The 7,937-nt window shown below is 39.4% G+C and overlaps 1 long non-coding RNA gene across 2 annotated transcripts; it reads left to right on the top strand.

Annotated features, from left to right (window-relative positions):
- The first annotated feature begins 1,430 nt into the window (after positions 1-1,430).
- Positions 1,431-5,581, top strand: LOC133831079 (uncharacterized). 2 transcript variants are annotated; one of them, XR_009892369.1, is made up of 3 exons: positions 1,431-3,010; positions 4,569-4,641; positions 5,328-5,581. It is a non-coding gene; the product is annotated as an uncharacterized LOC133831079 (long non-coding RNA). The 2 variants fall into 2 exon arrangements; XR_009892368.1 differs by having other exon boundaries at positions 1,431-4,425.
- The last annotated feature ends 2,356 nt before the right edge of the window (positions 5,582-7,937 follow it).

Here is a 7,937-nt window from a genome sequence, read left to right as displayed (position 1 = left end):
ACCAAATTGTTTATAAAATAATATGCTCTAAAAATTATATTTTCATGAAAAAGTAACCAATTGAAAACTTATTATCATTTTAAGTAACCAAACGGTTACTTTTTAAAATCCAAAAAAACGGGAAAAATGAGATTTTAGGAAAGTTTCAAATTTTTAGAAGAGTGTAGCGGTCCTTCGTGACTCTTAGGTTTGCATATCTGACCATTCAATTCTCGTCTCCATTGCTGTGGTTGGTACGAGGGAGGAGATGGAAGATATTGTTTCACTAACTCTCTTTTTGTTGATGAGGAGGAGGATTGGTTGGTAACTAATGATACGAGCAATGGCTTAGAAGATAAAAGTATAGTGGGGAAGATTATATTAAGATGATTATGCAATGGGAAGTTTATTAACACTATTTTTGGGAGGATTTGGATTAAGGTGACCGACTGGAGGGTAAAGGTGTTTGAAGTAAATAAAGAAGGAACTACTTTCAGAATAATCTTTGAAAGCAGTAAAGATGCAAAATGGGCGATAGAGAGAATGCCTTGGACCTTCGAAGGAGGATTGATGCTACTAGAAGAATGGCCAAAGTCTGGTCATTTGCAAGACGCTACTTTTGATGGGGTCCCTTGCTGGGTCAAGATGTTTGGATTCCCTTTGAAAGCTTTGAATGAAAGCAATGCTAAAAGGCTTGGGGAAATGGCAGGAAAGGTGCTTGAAGTCAAGAAGATTCCCACTGATGGAATGCTTTTAAGTAACTATGGTAGAGTCCATATTAGTTTCCCGATTAACAAAAGTATCATGTTTGGGTGTTTCATTACCGTGGAAGGGAAACAACATTGGATTCAGTTCAAGTTTAAGAAACTCCCTATGCTTTGTTTCCAATGTGGGAAATGGGGGAATGAAGCTAGAGTTTGCTATGATGATAAGATAATGATTATGGGGCTGGATGGGGAGAACCATGACTTGTATTGTGCTTGGATGGACATTGAAAAACAGAAGCGGAGCTGCTTTGACAAAAACAACTCCACGCCCCGGAAGAAACAAATCGGAGAGGGAAGGTTGGAAGCGACTAAGAAACAGCCTCAGAAGATTGCCGAGGATCGAACAGTTGCCGGAGGAGTTATGAGGAGCAATGATATGCCACCCCATACAGAAACTGAAGAGCCCTAGCACATCATTGGCCCGCCCACGACCTAAGAAGTGCCCGGGCACCTCCCAACACATGGTGAACACCCTCATGCAACACGAGACGACTAACATTGATTCTATGGGTCTTTTTTCTCACGCTGAGGTGGACAAAAATTTGATGCTGAGTCATGGGACACGTGGGCCTCATCGACCCAAGAGAACTTATAAGACTCTAAACTAACGACAACAGATCGTAATAAAAAAATTGACATGAGGTGTACCAAATGACTGAAGGGATTAATATAATATAGAGGAGGTGGAAAATGTAGGAAAAGAAGAAGATACAGATCTGGGAAAGAGGGAATCGAATATGAAGAGGATAAGGGGGAAAATAGAGGGAATGGTATCTTGGAGGAGGGAGGAGATCTGGGATTTAAGCTTGGATATACAAAGAAGGGCGATAGCAAATGTGAGAAGGGGAGAAGGAAAATCATGATAAAAAATAAAGCCAGAAATAAAGGTAAGACTCACCAAGATGAGGATGTGAAGAGCAATACAATTGCAAATGAAGGAAGTGGGCATGAGGCTCAGCAAGAAGGTAACAATGGAGACAACCTAGGTTTGGAGGTTTCTATGCTTATGGATTCCTCATCCCCAATTTCGAACACTAGATCGGTGGACCTTGCGGGACAAGGTTGTCGGGCCCAATGAGTCTATTGTGTTGGGACGTCCAAGGAGTGGGGAACCTTGGCACGTTCAATGCTATTCTTTCCCATGTGAAACAATTTCAACCTGAGATTGTTTTCATAAGTGAAAGTAAATTATCTAGGAAGTAAGCAGAGGATCTAATGATAAAGCTGATTTTTTTTGAAGTTTTGGCCGGTTGACAGGAATGGCCCTAGTGGTGGTCTCCTTTTAATGTGGAATGATACGGTCAACATAGATAATTGCAAGGGGCATATCGCGACTAATGTTTCTGGTAATGGTTTCTTGCCTTGGGTCTTTACTGGCTTCTATGGTAACCCAATCCAGGCTTTAAGGAATCAATCTTGGGACCTCCTCAGGAGATTGCACCGACTTAGGCAGGGAGCTTGGCTAGTTTGTGGTGACTTTAATGAAATTACTAGCAATTCAGAGAAGATTGGTGGAAGGGAGCGACAACCCAGAATGCTAAATAGTTTCAGAAATGCTATCGTTGACTGCAATCTTATTGACTTTCGGGATGTTCAGAATGAAATGAATTGGTGCAACAATCACAGAGGGAGTGGTGTTATGGAGCGACTGGACATAGCACTTTGTAGCTCCGAGTGGTTTGACCACTTTCCTATGGCCACGGTGAATGTCCTTGATTTGTGGGAATCGAACCATAGGGCCTTGGTGGTCAAATGGTCTATCAAATATTCATAAAAGAAATGTGGCAAGAAGAAGCGAAACTCGTGGTTCTATTTTGAAGAAGCACGGTGAGAAGAAGCGAATTGCAAGGCCATTATTGTAGATTGTTGGATGAATTATCATGGAAATGGGACTATTATTGACTTTAAACAGAAGATGTCGAGATGTGGTAATCGCTTAGTTGGCTAGAATAATAAAAGGAAGAAAGAGATGAGCAAAGAGATGAAGGAGGTGAAGAAAAAGCTGAAAGAGCTCTCTACCACAAACGATCCTAAAGTTTGGCCAGAGAAAATAAACATGGAGATGAAGTTGAGTTGTTTGGTGGAAAAAAAGGAGACTTATTGGCGTAAAAAAAGCAGAGCCCTATGGCTCAAATGGGGTGACAAAAATACTAAATATTTCCATCACAAGGCTTCGACAAGAAGGAAGAAGAACGAGATTTCGGGCCTAAATGATTACTCCAAACGATGGCAAGATGAGGAGGAAATTGTGTTGAATATTATCTGTAAGTATTTTAATACTTTTTTTCCTCCTCAAATCCAAACATGTCTATCATTAATGAGGTGACCCAGTGTGTGGGAAGGAAAATTGATGATAATGTTAATATGATATTGTTGCAAAAAAAATAAATAGTATGCTTGCAAGAGGCACAACTCAAACTACAAATCGAACTAGTAGTAAAGAAGTCCAAAGACTGATATCGTCCCACTGGGATTAAAATCAATTAAATAAATTAAAAATACTAAATCCTAACTTTATCTAAGTAATCAATTTCAAAAGATAATAATAACTTAAAATAAAATATAAATTTTAAAGAACGAATAATTAAATAGAAATAAACTCAAGATAAGAACGATTGTTAATGTTTAAACTTCACTCTTTAAAAAATTATAATCCTAATTATTAATGTGTTTAATTCGATCCAATATTTTCAAGAACCTAGAGCATTGTTTTATCTCTATACCCTTTCTCAAGTGCCACATAAAGAATGTGTAAGTGACAACTAGCCTATATCTTTATACGATTAATTATCCTTACATTCATTAAGTTCCACCCTAGAAATAATTCTAAATATTCCACCTCTCAATTTCACAATCTAGAACTATTTTTCCTACCTAGATCCATGCTTATCTCTTGATCTCACACAATCTAAGTTGTTCTCCATGCCGTCGTCGGATTTTAAATGTTCCTCTCTTGAGTAATAATTCTCACAATCTAAATATAGCCATTATAATAATATACTGCAAAAACAATATAAAAATCACAATTATAGCAACAATGATTTAAAGTAGAACATAAGAACAATATTGGACTAAATTAAACTTTGCATTAAATCATAGAAATAAAATCATATCAAGAGATCTGTCTACACCCTAATAAACAAGAAAACTAGCCACACATAATGTGGTTTATAATCTCGAACATATTGTAATTATCTGGAAATATCAAAGAAATAAAGAAAAACTAAAGAACTTCGTTGATATGACTTAAAGTAGAACACAAGAACGATATTGGACTAAATTAAACTTTGCATTAAATCATAGAAATAAAATCATATTAAGAGATTCGTCTACACCCTAAAAAACAAGAAAACTAACCACACATAATGTGGTTTATAATCTCAAACATATTGTAATTATCCAAAAAAATCAAAGAAATAAAGAAAAACTAAACAACTTCGTTGATATGGCTTTGGTTCACTCCTTAGATCTTCCACAATGAGTCTCTCCCTCCAAATATGTTTCTCTTCCTTTTTATATGTGTTTTGGTCGTAACCTAGCCTCTAGAAACGTCCTTGGGCGACTTCCCCACGACTTGGAATAAACAAATGTGTGAAAAAACACGTTTTTCAAATTTTATGGCACAACAGGCGACGCATCGCTGGACAACAGGCGACGCATTGCCTGGGATTTTTCCCAGGTGCGTTTTTTTTCTTCGTATTTTCGAGATTTGTCGCCTCTCGGAAAACGACGTAATGCCTCCTTTAACTGACTTGAACCTTTAGATCATGAACCTTTTATTATTTATTTTATTGATGGAATTCCCTATTTTGTTATGACTAGGTGACCGCTAAGGGATCAAATGATTGATCGTTCTCAAAGGTCATTTTTAACTTATTTCACGCTCGAACCAGAGGTAAGAAAACTGCATCCAATATATGACATGCATGATTATTGATGAAGCATGTTGAGTGCTCTATATGTAGACATAGATTGCATAGTAAATGCATAGCAGCTTGGCTTATTTGTGTATGGCGCTGACCTATGAGTCAGGAATCAGCAATGGTGTTAGTATTGACTGTGAAGCTGTTACTCATTAGTCAAGTTTGGCAGTAGTACTGAGCACTGGTCGTATGGTATTGGCTTATGAGTCAAGAACGGTATTAGCGTGTTTAACGCAAGCCGAAAAGATTAGATCTAATCGACATAAGTATTATCAACATAAGCATGAAATGCTTGACTGACCTTAAGTTCGATGAAAACAAAAGCGCTTGTCTAGTCTAAAGGCTAGTTACTTAGAGCAAGGGCCAAAAGGCTCAGGTGACTGCATCGTCACATGGCTAAGGGTGCGGAGCCCAAATTCATGACTCACTCATCAATCACTTATCTGATTAGGGCTACACGCCCCAACATGATTACCAGAATCTTGACATTATCTGATTAGGGCTACACGCCCCAGCATGATTACCAAAATCTTGATATCACTTATCTGTTTAGGGCTACAAGCCCCAGTATGATTATCAGAATCATCCATTGATATTATATACATGCAGTAATGAGTTTTTTTGTTGAGCCTTGGCTCACAGGTGCTATGTGGTGCAGGTAAAGGGAAAGAAAAGCTCACCCAACCTTGAGTGGAGAGCTTAGGTGGTGATGTGTACATATGCAGCAGCTTGACCATCATGGGCAAGGTGTTTCTCAGAGGAACAAGGGGTTAACCCTATTTTTGCCGCTTAGGTCGGCAGGTTGTAACTTTTACATTGTAATGACCATTTTGGATTGTAAATAACTTTGTAAATATTTTTATGGTTCCAAGTACTGTTTTATCTTTTAAATAAAATATATCCATTCATTTTGATCGAGATTTTTCACCTTAGCCTATTAATGACACCTAGATGCACGTTTATAACCAAATGACTCGTTTTGTGAGTTAAGCACTGTTTAAAGTCCACAGTAATGGTCTTGGAGTAACCAGGGCGTTACAACTTGGTATTAGAGCGTGCCAAGGTTTAGGGTTCTTGTAGACTGGCTGGGCATGTACACTCGCCACTGAATACATGCTTGACTCATGGTTTGGCAACTATTTATGTGGTTATATGTTTCACTGGTTGAATAGAATATAAATGCTTTAACTGTATATATGTGATACATTGATAAGGTTGGGCCTTGGCTATTGCATTATAAGCAAGAACATGCTTATTAGTATTGACATTACTAGAATATACTTAGTAGTATTGTTCATTTTCAATTGTTAATTGATAAGTGTTAAATGCTAAATGATATGATCATGTATCCATTTGTTTATCCGTATAATTGTGGAACATGGATGAATATCTGCTTGATCTTGGACCGTGAGGCGACAAGAGGTTTAGTTATCACTGTCTAACTAGTCGCATTGATTGTTTCAGCACAATATAAGTCGTAGTTATGAGTCCAAGACAGAAAAATTCATCAGTTGGCCAGGAAGATCAAGGCCAGAATAACATATAGGGTCAAGAGAATGACCAGAATCAAATTCTGCAGTCAGCTCCTAATAACTGGCAGCAGTTGTTTGCTGATTTACAGGCAAGAAGAAGAAATTCGCCTCCTCAAACAACAATAGGTTCCTGTAGGGAACATTTTGCCTGAGGCACCACCTAAAGTGGTGCCAGTAGTTGAGTAGCTTCCAGAGGCTGGAAGCAAATGAGAACCTCTTTATGAAAGGTTCAGGAAACAACAACCTCCAGTTTTTTAGGGTAGTGCCGATCTAGTTAAGGCAGAGCAATGGATGAGTATGATTACCACCATCCTTGACTTCATGAGGGTGTCTGGTAATGAGAGGTTGGCCTGTGCCACATATACATTTCAGGAGGATACCTAAATTTGGTGGGAAGTTATATCCCAGACCAGAAATGTCAATGCCCTGAGCTGGGAAGAGTTTCAAATATGTTCAATGAAAAGTATTACAATGATTCCATCAGGGCTACAAAGGCTGAAGAGTTTATCAGATTACTTCAGGGGAGTTGGCAGTAACTGAATACGCTCTGAAGTTTGATAGATTGGAAAAGTTTTCCATGGAGCTGGTGTCCACTGATGGGACCAGATGAGACCAGAAGGGATAGGTTTCTCCAGGGGCTACAACCTAGATTAGCCCGAGATGTTCGTATCACCACTGTGGCAGGAGTTACTCCTTACGCACAAGTGGTGAAGAAGGCACTCACAACTGAGAGCGTAGAGAACAAGATCTGGCGGGACAATGCAGCCAGAAGAAAGCTTCGGAGGACAGGTCCTCCATTTGTGGGTTCAGGTAGGGGTGGAGGCCTCAGTGATCAGAAGAGGAAGGTTCATGATACCTTCCCAGCTCCAAGTCCTGATAGGGGACCACGTGGTATTACAATGGGCCGCCAGGGTCGCAGTGAGGCCTGGAAGACTTATCCCGAATGCTCTAGGTGCAAGAGATGTCATTAGGGGGAATGTAGGGCAAAGGCTTGATTCTTATGTGGGGCAGTGGGACATTTCAAGAAAGATTTCCCTAAAGCAAGAAAGGAAGAACCCAGAAAAACGGACAGCTCGACCCCAACCCGAGTGTTCGCATTGACTCAAGCAGAAGCTGAGGCTTCACCCTCAGTAGTTATAGGTCAGCTTTTTAGTGCTGGAACCCCTTATACTGTTATGATTTATTCTGGTGCTACACATTCTTTTGTTGCTAGTAGAATTATTGATAGACTGTGTAGACCATGTGATTATTATGTTGTGGGGTTCTGGACCTTATTACCCACTGGGGAGTTAGTAGTATCCAGGAGATGGGTCAGATCTTTGGCAGTAACAGTGGAGGCATAGAGTTTTCAGTTGATTTGATAGAGTTGGTGATGACTGACTTTGACATGATTCTGGGTATGGACTGGTTAGTGAAGTATTGGGCAACCATAGATTTTAGAAGGAAGATGGTAACCTTTGAGCCTGAAGGTGAGGATCCTTTTGTATTTGTTGGTACTGTGCATGGACCCCGTATACGTATGATATCTATTTTGAAGGCTAGAGATCTATTTCAAGGAGGTTGCATAGGATTCTTAGCCAGTGTGGTGGATACCACTCAGGTCATGCCAGTGAAACTAGAAGAGACCAGACTAGTCTGTGAGTTTCTTGATGTGTTTCCAGAAGATTTACCAGGGATGCCACCACACAGAGAGATTGAATTTGTGATAGAACTGCCACCAGGAACGGAGCAAGTGT

This window comes from Humulus lupulus, chromosome 4, assembly GCF_963169125.1.
Source record: "Humulus lupulus chromosome 4, drHumLupu1.1, whole genome shotgun sequence".
In the NCBI taxonomy this organism is placed as follows: Eukaryota; Viridiplantae; Streptophyta; class Magnoliopsida; order Rosales; family Cannabaceae; genus Humulus; species Humulus lupulus.
The sequence above is the reverse complement of the archived record's forward strand: the minus strand, read 5'-3'. Positions and strand labels throughout refer to the sequence as shown.